At 42.3% G+C, this 15207-nt stretch overlaps 1 protein-coding gene across 1 annotated transcript in view; it reads right to left on the bottom strand.

Moving 5' to 3' along the window:
• Positions 1-15207, bottom strand: part of LOC103749136 (formin-like protein 5) — a 29957-nt gene continuing 14750 nt past the window's right edge. The window contains exons 3-7 of the mRNA XM_008851957.3: positions 11043-11165; positions 5451-5640; positions 4350-4474; positions 2615-2684; positions 1-425 (exon numbers count right to left, since the gene is read on the bottom strand). The gene's annotated coding sequence lies outside the window, so the exon portion shown is untranslated. The remainder of the gene's footprint in view (positions 426-2614; positions 2685-4349; positions 4475-5450; positions 5641-11042; positions 11166-15207) is intronic.

Below are 15207 nucleotides of genomic sequence, written 5' to 3'. Positions count from 1 at the left end.
CAAAATGTTAAGATTTTATTTACAAAGCTTTTTCTTGTTGTTGTACAGAAAGTAAAAATGTTGTTACAATCTCAGTGTAACTGGTAGCCACGGACAGTTGACTCACCAATCACAGCTATCCAGGCTACAGCAAGAGTCGTACAGGAAAACCTAACAACGTTTACACTTTTCTTGGTGGTGGAGTACCAAGAGGGACTAAATGGAAGAAGGTGGAATGCCACAGGAACTATTCTTTGGCTCTTTGGGTGGGTGGGTGTCCTGGGGTATCACAGCTACCTTTTTTTTAAAACAGCTACCAAATCCATGAGCAGTCCAACCAATACTGAACAGTTCTGTTTCTGCAGGTTGTTTGGGGTCTTAATCGTCTTCTCCTTCATCGTCTGTTTCTCTCTTTCTCTTTTCACCTTTCCCGCTTTCTTCCTCCTCTGTAGTAACAAAACAGACTGTGAGAACTTCTGAAAGGCACTCTGCCTACAACACTGCTAATGGAAGCAACAATTTTTGGAGATTTGGAGATAAAGATGTCAGCGTCATCAGTTTACTGATTAAAGGGCATGAATAAATAGACTGCAGAGCAGCACCACCAACCAACTTTTCTCATTTTAAATTTTTCTTTTTTTGGTCTTTTTTGAGACAGGGTCTCCCTGTAGCCCCAGCTGGCCTCAAATTCAGAGATCTGCCTGTCTTCATTCTTCCAAATGTTTCTTACTATCAACTTAAAAAAGTTCCTAACTGGGTGTGGTGTTCTGGGCAACAGCCATCTAAGAACAAGGGAACAGGAAGACAAAGCTCTTGCTATCCTTGAACCTTAGCCTATACCCGCCCACCACAGACAATACTAAAAAAAGAAAAAACAGAGCAGGACATGGTGGCACACACTTTCAATCCCGGCACTCCCAAGCACTGAAGGAACAGAGAAGTGGCTCTCTGTGAGATCAAGGCCAGCCCAGTCTACAGGGGAGTTCTAGGCCAGCTGGGGCTACAGGGAGACTTTATCTCAAAAAGACCCCCTGCCCAACCATATCCCCCCCCTCCAAACCACATAGCACTCATCAGGCAAAGGCAGAAGGATCTCTGTGAGTTCCAGGATAGGGGGCTGGAGAGATGGCTCAATTGGTTTGATTCCTAGCCAACATGATGACTAGCAACCATTCACAACTCCAGTTCCAGGGGATCAGATGCCCCTTCTGGCCTCTACAGGCATTGTATACATGTGTAGTTACATACCTGCGGGCAAAATACACAAACGTATTTTTAAATCAAAAATAAACAGAATTCTTAGGATACCAATATTAGAATATTCAGACAGACACAGCTCTGTCTAGTCAAATAAAAAAAATTATGAGAGCATTTAGGAGGCAGAGGGAAGTGGATTTCCAGACATTGTCTCAAAATTATGATGTTAGTGAAAGTCTAGTCTACACCATGTATGGCTGAAAGCTGTCCCAAGCAAGTGTGAAGCATGAAGAAGCACAAAGCACAGCAGCAACTGCTTCCCCGAGACTGTCATACTCAGAAGAGCGTGCCTGTAAATGGCCTCCTCACTAGTTTTCCTTGTGGTGGAGGAAAGGTGTAATACTGACAGGTGCTATTAATATAGCCTGAAAAATTAAGATTCAGTTAGGCTAGTTTCCTCCCATCTAGTTTTTAGAGATGGTGCCTACGCTAGCCTGAAACACCTGCCTAAACCTCAAGTATGATTCTTTTAAAAAAAAATTAAAAAATTTTATTTCATTTTACGTGTATGCGTGTATAGCCTGCATGTAACTGACCACATCCATGTCATGCAATGCCCACGGAGGACAGAAGAGGCCATCGGATTCCCTGGGACTGGAGTTACAGACAGTTGTTAGCTACCATGTGGGTGCTGGGATTCGAACCCGGGTCTTCTGAGAGAACAACCAGTGTTCTTACCGCTGAGCCATCTCTCAAGCCCTCAAGTATGATTCTTAAAGTCTTCTTAATGAAAGAACCATCATCACACACAAAAAAATCTCAAGCTTGGCAGCTAAGCCCAACCAAAGCATTTAAAAGGTACAAACCAAGGGGCTGGAGAGATGGCTCAGCGGTTAAGAGCATTGACTGGTCTTGCAGAGGGCCTGGGTTCGATTCCCAGCACCCACATGGTGGCTACGAGCTGTCCTTAACTCCAGTTCCAGGGGAATCCGAAGCCCTCTTCTGACCTCTACAAGATTGCATGACATGGGTACACTCACATACATGAAGGCAATACACTTATACACATAAAAAAATAAAAATAATAAAATATTGAAAAAAAAAAAAGGTATAAACCAAGGCCATAAAGCTTAGGCATTGGCAACTTGGATGTGTGCCCTGTGCAGTACAGAGCATGGCTGTACTGGTGGAGCTGGACCAGTACCCAGGAGACTTAAAGGCCAAGCAAGGGCTTTTCATTTGCTAGATGCTATCAGATCCTGAACAGCCAGGTGCTGTGGCATAGCCATGTAATCCCAGGAGGACTAAGTTCAAGGTAAGGCTGAGCAATATAGTTGAGATCCTGTCTCTAAATAGATAAATACACATCCGGTTAACTTGTGAGCATTTTCATCTAATTTCTAACTGAGGGGAATCAATGTATATGCATCAATCCCACCTTCATCTTCATCCTCATCCTCATCCTCTTCATCTTCGTCAACTTCTCCATCATGTCCAAATTCTTCGTCCTAAGAATAGAGAATAGATTAGTATTATCATTATATTCTGCTAAATTAAAAAACACAAAGAGAGCCAGGCTTGGTGATACACAACTACAACTCCAGTACTTAGGTGAGAAGAGGCAGGAGGGTTTAAGAGTTCAAGGTCATTATTGGCCACAGCAATTTCCAGGCCAGCCTGGGCAACATGATTCTCTACTCTTGCAAATAATTTTAACACTTTAAGGTTTCTCCAAAACCTTAACTATATAACTATTCATAAGTAAGCAATTTATAACCTTAAAAAAAAAAAAAAAGAATTTCAACAAGGGTTTGAGCAAAGATTTTTCTGTAGTCCTATACATTTTTGTAACTGTGTGTTTGTGGGTGTTGAAATGCAACCCAGGCTGGTCTTGAAGTTGTGATCTTCCTGCCTAAGCCTCCCAGGTTCTGGATTATAAGTATGTATTAACATGCCCACCTACACTCCTGTTGTCTCTCTTTTTTTCTTTTAATGTTTATTTACTATTTTTATTTTATGTGTATGCGTGTATTGCCTGCTACATGTAGGTAAGTGCACCCGTGTCATGCAATGCCCGAGGAGGACAGAAGAGGTTGTCGGATCCCCTGGAACTGGAGTTACAGACAATTGTTAGCTGCCATGTGGGTGCTGAGATTCGAACCTGGGTCTTCTGCAAGAACAACCAGGGTTCTTAACTGCTGAGCCATCTCTCCAGTCCCTCTTTCTTTTTTCTTAAGACAGGGTCTCACTACAGAGCGGCCTCAAAATTCAGAGAGACCTGTCTACCTCTGGCTCCCAAGTGTTGAGATTTCAGGTGTACACCATCATGACCCCACTACCCTACTCCCCCCGCCCTCCCGTTTCTTTTGGTCTTTTTGAGACAGGGTCTCTCTGTAGCCTCAGCTGACCTTGACCTCAGAGATCCACCTGCCTTTCACTGCTGGGACTAAAGGTGTGCACCACCACACCTGGGCTACCCTCCCATTCTTATACTAAGTTTTCACTGCCATTTACCCATGCAGCTATACAAATGCTTCATTTGTATACTAAGAGAGCACTACAGTATAAAAGCAAATACTTAGGGCTGGAGAGATGGCTCAGCCGTTAAGAGCACTGACTGCTCTTACAGAGGACCCAGGTTCCCAGCACCCACATGGCGGCTACAAACCGTCCTTAACTCCAGTCCCAGGGGAATCCCAAGCCCTCTTCTGACCTCTGCAGCACTGCATGACACGGGTGCACTCACATACATGCAGGCAATACAGTCATACACATAAAATAAAAAATAATAATAAAGAAAATATTAAAAAAAATAAAAGCAAATACTCTGCTTTTTTTCTTAAAATCCTTTAGGGTCAAAACCAAACCACTCCCTTCCGTTATCCTAGAGAGCCTTCGGAACTACAGTATTAGTGGATGTCTGCTCTTTCAGAGGAGCATATTCTTTAACTTTGAACCACAACTCTTTTAAGTTCTCATGTTGCTTCTTTCTGAATTTGAAAGGCAAAATTACCTTGCAGAAACAAACACTGCCTACGTAGCATTCAGCAGGCCATCATATTCAATATTTTAATCGAAACAAAAGCTGCAGGCATTAGACTGACTTTCTTCTTAACACACACTTTAGCCTTCACACTACAAATAGAAGCAGGACATAAAACAGGTACACTGACCTCCCCACTGACTTCATCTTCATCATCTTCTCCTTCTACATCTTCGTCTTCATCTTCATCCTCTTCTTCATCAAACTCCTCCTCCTCACCATCCTCATCTTCCTCTTCATCCTCGTCTTCTCCTTCTGAAAACAGTACCAAAAGGAAATTCCTGAATATTTGATGACCCAATGGAGTACAGAAGCCAAGAGCTAGCCTGCAGGATAACCAATAGGCTGCACAAATATTAGGGCTGACTTACAGCTGCCTTCTTTCTACAGGTCCTTAGTCCTAAGAGAACAGCTTAAATTCAAGAGGCTAAGGTCTCCCCCACACCACCACAACTGGCACAAAGAAATTACTTGGTGTTAGTTGCCTGACTAAGGGATAGCTCAGTGGCAGTATGTGAGCTGTTTATGAAGAACTTCCATAAAAAGAACCACAGTCTCTTTTGGGAATAACTGGAAGTCTTACTACAGTAAGGCAGCAATGGACTAAGCATTTGGCACAGGGCAAGCTGACCTACTCTTTGCCCACTGGCCCCTTGTGCATTAACTTGACATGTAAAATTGATCCTACATGCATGGAGACCCCACACAACTGAAACCAAGGTTCCTAATGTTTTTCCTCTTCTATTTTCTTGACCATTATTTTGTGCGTTCTCCCAAGTGCTGAGACTATAGGTGTGTATCATCATGCCTCTGTTTTGAAAGTCTTCAGGTCCACCAGTCTGGGGTAAGTCAGACAGGGTCTCATTCAAAGACACAAAGATATGTCAGGTATGGTGGCACACGCCACCACTCTGGAGGTGAAGGAAGGTAGATTTCTGTGATGTGGGGCTACAGGGAAACCGTCTCAAAAAGACCCCCATCCCCAAAAGAAATCTATGGTCTTCTGTAAGAGTACTCGAAGATTTTAGTGGCTTGTAGGCTGCAGTCAAAAATTTCTAGCTTCCAAATAAAATAAAATTAATAATAAACCTTTTTTTGTTTTGATTTCAAATTTCATGGCCAGCCCACAGATACAGATAAGATTTTCCTCAACAGCAAAAACAACATTCAGTAGCATTGCTTGGGACCCTCGAAAATCAAGTCAGGATCATGAGAAGCCAAGTCCACTCACCTTCATCCTCCTCCTCTTCATCCACACCATCCACCTCTGCATCTGAGTCAGAGGCTTCCTGGTCCTCTCGGTCATAGCCATCCAGGTAGGTCAGCTGAGGCAGGAGCTTGAAGACACTCTCTCGGTAATCATTCAGATTAGTGACCTCACAGTTAAACAGATCCAGGCTTTTCAGACAATCCAGCTTTTTCTGAAGGGAAAAACCAAAGATCACAACTCCTAAACTAAAGGAGCATAACTCATCAATCCCATCTTCAACAGAGGTAAAATTCTAGGCTCCATAGGAATTAGCTGCTACTCACTCACCCCTGTGCTCAGAAAACATCAGGAAGTCCTATGCCACCTTCCTAGAGCCTGCTAGGTAGTAACTATTCTTCCCCTTCTACTCCTGCTCCCCCCTAAGAGTCTAAATCTGAAATAACTGAAATGTCCCCAGACACACTCACGTCCATCACTGGAGGATGGAATGCAGCAAGGCATGAGGTGTGCTGGCCTAGAGAGGAGGCAGTGTAGGGTGGGGAGAGAGGGTACTCATGGGTGTAGATTTAAGAAACAGAAAAATGGGCCAGGCATGGTGGCACATGCCTTTAATCCCAGCACTCGGGAGGCAGAGGCAGGCGGATCTCTGTGAGTTCAAGGCCAGCCTGGTCTACATAGTGAGTTCCAGGACAGCTGGGGCTATAGGGAGACCCTGTCTCAAAAAGACCGAAGAAACAGAAAAATACTATGCACCTTTCTTCTTTAAGGTCTAAAGAAAAGCTAACGCTATTACCAGACTTATCAGACTTCAGACTTTCCTATACTTTAATATACTGCTGCCAAACCTCATATTTGAGATGATCAATTTCATCTAAAAATAATTAACACCTAAAATCTAAAAAACATGGCCTAAAAGGTTCTGAGTAGCTCAAGTGAATAGGAGAAAATTCACATATTTTACCCAGACCTTCACTTATGATTGTAATGCAAAATATTTCAATCTTAGTCAGGTTTTTAAAATTTCAATTTAGCATGAATTAAATTTCGGGTAGTCTCTATTTCAGCAAAGTCAGGAGATCACAAGAGTTCACAGCAAATACTCCTGAGGAGGAGAGAGTAGCCAACAGAAAGTCATCACAAAATGCAGTTATACGCAGCCTGCTACCTTCCAGGATAGGGCAATAAGCTCAGAACACAGGAGATTATACATTTTCAAAAGTCTGACTTTTGAATGTCTAAATCAAGAGCTAGTCCTCTCAGAAATCCACATTGGGTGCTGGGAACGTAGCTCAGTTGGTACAGTGCTTGCTCAAAGCCCTGGGTTTGATATGTAACACTACATAAACCAGGTGTGGCAGAGCAAGCCTGTAATATCTGTATGAGAAGCTGAAGGATCAGAAGTTCAAGGTCATCCTCAGCTACATATGGCCAATCTGGGATACCCAGTCTCTCAAAAACAAAAACCATTATTAACAAAACAAAGCTTGGCATGGTGGCACAGAACTTAGTCCCAGCACTCAGGTGACAGAGGCAGGCAGATTTCTGTGAGTTCAAGGCCAGCTGGGACTAGATGGAGACCCTGTCTCAAAAAGACCAAAACAAAAGAAGACATTAGCTCTGCATGAAACAAGCCTTAATTAAGAAAGTATTGATGCTTAAAAGACTGTTATTTTCTTTGGAAAGTTACTGCCACAATCACAGGACCTGAGGGCGGAAAAAGACATAAAACCTTGCTTCTAGGACTGAAGGTGCTTTGAAATTTTGCTTTAGAGCTCTATAGCAGGAGATGACAAATCAGCATACAGGCCAATTCTGCCTCGCCAGTTGTTTTTGTGCAATAAAGAGTTATTGGTTCTTAACATTCATTTGCTTATGTACTAGACATATCTCCCTTTGAACTGTAAAGGGAGTCAAGTGGCTGTATCCCTCAAAAACAAAGTGTACAGGCCGGCCTGATGGTGTGTGCCTTTAATCCCAGCACTTGGGAGGCAGAGGCAGACAGATCTCTGGGAGTTCAAGGCCAGCCTAGTCTACATAGTTAGTTCCAGGCTAGCTGGGATTTCAGGGAGACCCTGTCTCACAAAGACCAGAAACAAACAAACACAAGAACAAACAAAGTGTACAAAGATTTAAGACTTTGTAGATCAAATAATTATTTGAGTAAGCCAGTTCCCTGATGTATCAAGAAGGCAGTCCCACCCCTGCTAGTTCTTTTGTATAAGGTAACTTTCAGATTAGGTTTCCTACTGGGCAGGCCCTGATACCCAGGTATGATTTCTTCCCAAGAGGGGAAATGCTGTAATACCACCTCAAATAATCAGCTCAGTCTATTAGGTTTCTTCTTTGGAGACCAAGTCTTGCTATGTTGCCCAGGCTGATCTTAAAATCATGATTGTCCTGCCTCAGTCTCTCATGATTCTAAGGGCATTACTACTCTACCATTCTGGACTAAATGTCCTTCTGTTCACCAAGGTTAACTCTAAACCAGGTAAGACACAAGAAATAAAATGAGGCAGCTTTCCCAAAGAGGTTTAGTCTATCCCCACCCCCACTATCCATTCTGAGGTAGGGAGGTCTCACCATGTAGCCCAGGTCGGCCTTTGCCTCACATTCCTTTTGGTCTTGGCCTCTTGGGTAGCTGGGATTACAGCACATATCACTGTTCCTAGATTGCCTAAAAACTGTTTACTTAGTGAAACGAACCATTGATACTTCTAATACACAGGGAAATTAAGGCTGCCCTATTTCTGAACTACATGAATCCCAAGATTTTTGTCTACTTCTTGACAAAGTACCCATTATCAAATAATTCTGACATGCCAACAGTATACTAGATAATGAAACAAAAGCAAGTAAACAATAAATTCCAAATAAGTAAATTACCCTATGAATGTTTAAAGTAGCAAAATTGTGCTTATGGCTCAACAGGCATAAAATACAGGATCCCAATGTCATGTGTATATACTGCTAAAATAAAAAAAAAAAAAAATACAACTGTACCATGCCAGAAATTTGACCTAAGCTAATAGGCTAGCCATAATAAACATCAAACATTTTATTAACAATAATTTTGCTTGCCTTCTTAGAATTTAGAAGGGCTTTGGGGGATGGTTTGGATGGCCCAGGTCTCTTAAAAAAGGTGTCCAAGGAAGTTTGAATTGATGCCTTCTTTGTCTCTCGATTAATGTCCCTGTAGCAAGCAGAGGCATTCACAATCATTGCATTGACTATAAGAACTGGGCTCAACGTAGTGTTCAAAATGCGTGGTTAATGAGGATGAGGATGGTGTTTTTCCCACTGAAGAACACTTTCAGAAGTCAACACTGGACCTAGCTCCTCCCCCTTCACTCCTTCTATGGAGTATGGATTCTCCTTCATTTGGAACTAGAACCTCAGGAATTTGAACAACCAAATGGATCAATATAGTGGGAGCTCAAGCTTTCAAAGAGCCTGGTGTTATAGCACAGTGGCTCTGCCACACAGTGAGCTGTATCAAGTAATGCAGTTTCATCCAAGCCCTATCTTCCTCAGTGTAAATAAAACAAGGACCATACTATTTCTATCTGGTTAGGTAACAGTTTTGAATAATTACTATAATATACATAGGATAAGGTGTAGGAAGCCCCCAATAGTGTATGGGAGGGGCAGAGCAGGTCCTCTAAAAATTACAAATACAACAAAGATCACCTTATATCCTTCACTGTCTTAGGGCCCTCTATCCATTAGACCAGGATGAGAAACATCAAACAACAAGCCTCAAAGGGCATGTGTCCTCTGCCTCTATATGCTAGACCACTTGACACAGGCTCCAGACCAAGGGAATCAGGAACAGCTAGTTATCTAGCACAGAAAGGTACTGTCTGTGCTACTCTGGTATATGAAATGGAGGGCAGGGAAGTGGAGGGGTACACTTCCCAAACTCAAAGTGGCTCAGAATTCACAGATCTGTCATTAAGCAATAAACACAAGCTTAGTGCAGACCACTGGACTGAAGGAATGTTAGTATGTTCCTGCTAGAATTCTATTTTACTGATATTCAGGTATGGCATCAATTTACATGTAGAAAGAAAACAGGTCCCAAGGGCAATGTAAAAGACAGTGAATTTGGATTTGATCCTGATTCTGTCATTTATTCCAAGCAATTATTTAAGCTCTCTAAACTCAGTTTCCTCATCTCTAAACAGAAGATACTACTTCTCCCTCCACTGGGTTAAATGAGCCTACAGACAAATATTTAAGTGTCCTTAGATAAAGCAAAACTCAATAAATGTCTAATGATTGGAAATAGAGGCTGCTTTGGACAGAAAGAATGAAACTAGTAAAATGTGAGAACCGGGCCAGGCATGGTATTGCACACCTTTAATCCCAGCAGAGGCAAGTGGATCTCTGAGTTCAAGCACAGCCTGGTCGACATAGCAAGTTCCAGGCCAGCTGGGGCTATAGGGAAACCCTGTCTCAAAAAGACCAAAAAAATAGAGAATGGAGAAGTATTGGCAGTATCTGTAACAGAAAAAGTTAAATTTGTGGAACAAGGATAGGAAATAAACTCTCAATTATCTATGATAAATATAAACTCTTAAATCATTGAAAGAAACCACAATTTTATTGTCTTCCTCCATAACATTAACACAGCATTCCTTTTTTGTTATTTGAGACAGGGTTTCATGTTAACCCAGGCTGGCCTCAATATTGCTATATGTACAGGGAAATGAACTTGAACTTTGATCTTCCTGGGATTACAGGCTTGTGTCAACCTGTCCTGTGTGTCAAACCCAGGGTTTAGTGCATTCTAGGCATCCAACTGAGCTACACTTCCAGCCAACAGAATTTTCTTTGTGAGGTGAAACCCCTTATTTTAATAGCTCATATATCTGCTGCCTAACTCCCTCCTACAAAGCACAGCCCGTGGAGCTGCCGCTCTCCTGTATTAACCCCCTGCATCTCCAGATGCTCTTTTTTTGTCACTACAACCTCCACAGGGGCCAACTCTCATTAGAACAGCTTTCTAATTTACAACCAAATAAACTCATCATTCAACTTTTGTTCTCAGAGTACTGATTATTGTCCTCTCTGCTCATGAGGACACTGAAGCTCAGAGAAGCAATTTGCTCAAGGACACACAGTAAGTTTACAACCGAAGTTTCTATAACTTACTCCAGTAGGTGAGACTAAGGAAGAACTTGGGGGCTTTCACATAGAATGAGGCAACAGGAATACAGGAAAGTCCAAGATCATGAATTAAAAGACTGAAAACTTATTGGAGCTGAACTTTATTGTTACAAATTCCACCCACTAAGGATTGGTCTGTTAAAGTATAAAATAGTTTGGCCAGGCTAGGGAAAAAAACTAAGAGACGTGTTTAAGGCTACTATAACTATGCATTTTTAAAAGAAAAAACAAAACATTAATTCTCCACTGAAGGATACCATCATAGTATCAGCCAGGGAGAGGAAAGTCACAGGAATGCACACAGAAGCCTTGATCTCTAAATTTTGGACTATGAATTGTGGGAATGCAATCACTTTCTCAGTCAATTATTACTCTCATTTTTCCCACTAGAAATATGAAAATGAAAATGACTGATAACTCTCTTTCCAATTCTCAATTACTTACCAAAGGTTCCAAGGTGCTGATATCTTTCAGTTTATTTCCACTTAGGTTTAGATGTGTGAGATTTGGAAGTTCTTCTGCTAGTATGTCCAGCCCTCCAAAGATTCTATTATCACTGAGCTCAAGCTATAAAAGAATGCAGAGAAACAAACATGGAGAATCAATCACTATTAATTAACATAAAGAGCAAATTCTCAAATATTTACCATGATCAAGTAATCATCAAGGTATAGCTGCACACTGCTGTAATCCCATGACTCAAGAGAAGGCTGAGGCAGGAGGATCAAGTTCCAGGCCAGCCTGGAATACATAGTAAGACCCTGTTTTCTAATAAAAACAAACAACAAAACCCCACTAGGATAGGTAAGACAACTCAGAGGGTGAAGACACTTGCTACCAAGCCTGACAATCTTAGTTCAATCCCTGGGACCCCTACAGTGGAGAACTGACTACTGTAGATTGGTTTCTGACCCACTGACCAACTAATCTACAAACTTACCAACACATACAACAGAACACGCCCACCCCAATAAACCCCTATTTCTGTTAGACCACGAAAGTTCACTTTGTTCGATTAAATCCAATGAAATAGTTTACAGATCCCTTTTGGAATGGGGGGTTAGGGTGAGCATGCTACACAAGAATTATTTATTTTTATTTTATATGTTTAAGTGTTTTGCCTATATGTGTATGTTAACTGCAGTGGTGACAGTGACATGCAACACCCAAGAAGGCCAGAGAGGGTATGTGATTCCCTGGAACTGGAGTTAGAGATAGTAGTTAGCCGCCATGTGGGTTCTGGTAACCTGGTCCTCTGTAAAAGCAGTCAGTATTAACCACTGAGTCATCTCTCAAGCCCCAGGAAGTATTTCCTTAACCAGATGCTATTAACAGTGTTCAACGATTGACCTCTAACATCAATGAACATAATTTCTACCTAAAAATGGCTTAAAACAAATGAGAATCCTTTAAGAAGCTGAAGGTATGGCATGGTGGCAAGATGGCTCAATGAGCATAGCCACTTTCTGCCAAGCCTAATGACTTACCTGAGTTCAATTCCCAGGACTCACATGGTAGAAGGAAAGAAAAGACTCCACAGGTTTTCCTCTAACCTCTACAAGCACCAGGGCATGCTTGCCCCACCCACAATAAGTAAATAAAAAATTTAAAAATAAAAAAGTAAGCTAATGTTTGGGGCTAGAGATGGCTCAGCAGTTAAGAGCACTGGCTGCCCTTGCAGAGGACCTGGGTTCCATTCTCAGCACCCACAAGGGGCCTTAACATCTGTCTCTAACTCCAGTTCCAGGGGCTCTGTCTGACACTCTCTTCTGACATCCACAGGCACTGCATGACATGAGTACCTACCTACAGGCAATATACCCAAACACATATAACGAACACTCATGCATATGCCCTGTGTTCAGTTCCCCGCACCTACCTGGCAGCTAACAACTGTAACTCCAGTTCCAGGGATCCAAGGCCTCAGATCCAGGCCTCTGAGGACATGGGTGGACTTAATATGCAGAAGGTGGTGCATGATGGTACATCCCCATGATCTCAGCACTAGGGTAGCAGAGGATCACAGGTTTGAGGCCAACATAGTCTACATAGTTCTGTGTGCCAAAGTCTGCAGTGCTTATCTGAAACACTGGTTCCAAACAAGGCAGACCCATTGTGGGGTTCAACATAAGAAGTCACTGCAGAGTAGTGCTCAGAGAGCAACAGGAATGGACTAGGCCTCAGAAATAAGCCCATAAAGAAACTCTGACAAAGGGTGGGGGAGGTATGTATGATAGGAAGGGTACATGATGTATATGTATGAATGTATGAACATGTTATAGTAGAACCCATTTTTGTGTATGATAACCAAAAAAATTACAAAAATGGCCAGGCGTGGTGGTGCACGCCTTTAATCCCAGCACTCGGGAGGCAGATGGATCTCTATGAGTTCACGGCCAGCCTGGTCTGCGTAGTGAGTTCCAGGACAGCTGGGGCTACAGGGAGACCTTGTCTCAAAAAGACAAAAAAAAAAAAACCACAATTATTGGTAAAAAAATCATTCAATACCACAGGAAGGATGGCAGTAGTACAAGTGGGTTGTGCAAGGCCACAGGTTCCATGCCTACCAAAGTGTTTTTGGAGGTGGGGGTTGGGCAATGGCCTCGGGTTTGTGAAACAGCTCCCCAAAGGCCACTTCTTTTGTAAGCCTGGCACTAGGCTTCACAATTTAGTTTCTCAGCTGCAGGTAAGCTATACAAGCAAGTGGTGTGCCAATGAATGAGCCTCCACCAAAATGCACTGGAGTCTCAGAATATATGGAACTGCAGCCTAATCAAGCTCTTCCTTTTGCAGATAAAAATTCAGGCCACATACAGTTCCAAATATTCAATGTCAAAGTAACCAGCCAATCCTTACATAGTACTTGAGTGCCAGTCACTTTTCAAAGCACTAAAGACATTAGTTCATTTGTCTTATGACAAATCTGAAGGGAGTTGGTAGGATCATTATCCCATTTACAGGTGAGGAAAATGAAATGCAAAAATGTAACTGGTCTGGGATCACGAAGACATCCAGTGGTGAGCCTATCTCTGAAGCCAGACAGTCTAGTTAAAGAACACATGCTCTGCCCACTATGCTATGTACCTACACATGCTACGTATGATAACTTCATGTAAGCTGTGCGTGGTGACACAGGCTTGTCACCTCACCTACCCAGAAGGCAGAATGACGGAATGTTCAAGGCTAGCCTGTGACAATCTGTCTCAACAAAATAAGATTTGGGGGCTGGAGAGATGACTCAGTGGTTAAGAACACACTGGCTGCTCTTGCAGAGGACCCAGGTTACATTCCCAGCACCCACGTGGCAGCTAACTACTGTCCTAACTCCAGTTCCAGGGGATCCAATGCCCTCTTCTGACCTCTGCAGGCACTGCCCAACGCAGGTGCACTTACATACACATGCAGGCAATACACTCATACACATAAATTTTTATTAAAAAAAAGGGGGGGGCTGGAGAGAGAGCAGCAGTTAAGAACACTAACTGTTCTTGCAGAAGACCAGGGTTCAAATCCCAGCACCCAAATGGCAGCTAACAACTCTCCGTTACTCTAGTTCCAGGGGATCCAACAGTCTCTTCTGTCCTCCACAGACGTTGCACAACACAGGTGCACTTACCTACATGCAGGCAAATACACGCATACACATAAAATAAATAATAAATAAAATATTAAAAAAAAAAAAAAACTCAGCTGGGCCTGGTGGTGCATGCCTTTAATCCCAGCACTCTGGAGGCAGATCTCTCCAGCTGGGGCTACAGGGAGACCCTGTCTCAAAAAGACCAAAAAAAGACTTAAAAAATGCTAGCCTAAAAGGGGCTGGTGAGATAGCTCATTGGAAGGCACTTGCCACTAAGTCTGACAACCTGAGTTGGATCCTTGAAACCCACATAGTAAAAGGACAGAATTGATTGCCTCAAGTTATCTGACTTTTACATGTATACTGTAGTTTGTGCCCTGCCACAAACAAGAAACTTAAAACACTGTAGTTGATAATCAATAAACATTCAAGAATTGAATTTCATAATTTTCGAATAATCAAAAAACAGAAGCATCTTTCTTGTTCTGTGTTGAGTTCATGTTGTTAGATTATTATATGTAATATGCTTGTAACATGGGTCTTATGGAACAAATAAGGCATAGTTACTTTGAAGTAAGTGTAAAAAATTTTAAATGTTTGGCATTTCTATACCAAACACTTTCTTAGTGTTTATTTATGTGGTCTGTCCTGATCAGCTATGAGAACATTCAATCTGCTGCTGTATGATGATCACCTAACTAGCCCTGTAAGTGGTTAGTTTGAAAAGTTCAGAAAGAGCCTGGCATGGTGGTACAAGTACTCTCAGCACTCAGGAGGCTAAGGTACAAGGATTATATTCCAGACTAGCCTGGGCTATATGGTGAGACCCTATCTCAAGGAACCAAAAGTTTCAGAAAGACTCAATAAAGCTGTGAAGGCTAACCTTCACTGTTGATTCTGAATTAGCTAGGAGATACCCCTGTCTATGAGGGGATTTCCAGAGAAAGTTAACTGAGGGATGATCTACCCTGGTTATATGTGGCAACAACCCATGGACTAGAGGTTCAGGAAAAAGAAGCCAGAAAAACACTA

This window comes from Nannospalax galili, unplaced genomic scaffold (assembly GCF_000622305.1).
Source record: "Nannospalax galili isolate Female #2095 unplaced genomic scaffold, S.galili_v1.0 scaffold106, whole genome shotgun sequence".
Taxonomy (NCBI): Eukaryota; Metazoa; Chordata; class Mammalia; order Rodentia; family Spalacidae; genus Nannospalax; species Nannospalax galili.
The sequence above is the reverse complement of the archived record's forward strand: the minus strand, read 5'-3'. Positions and strand labels throughout refer to the sequence as shown.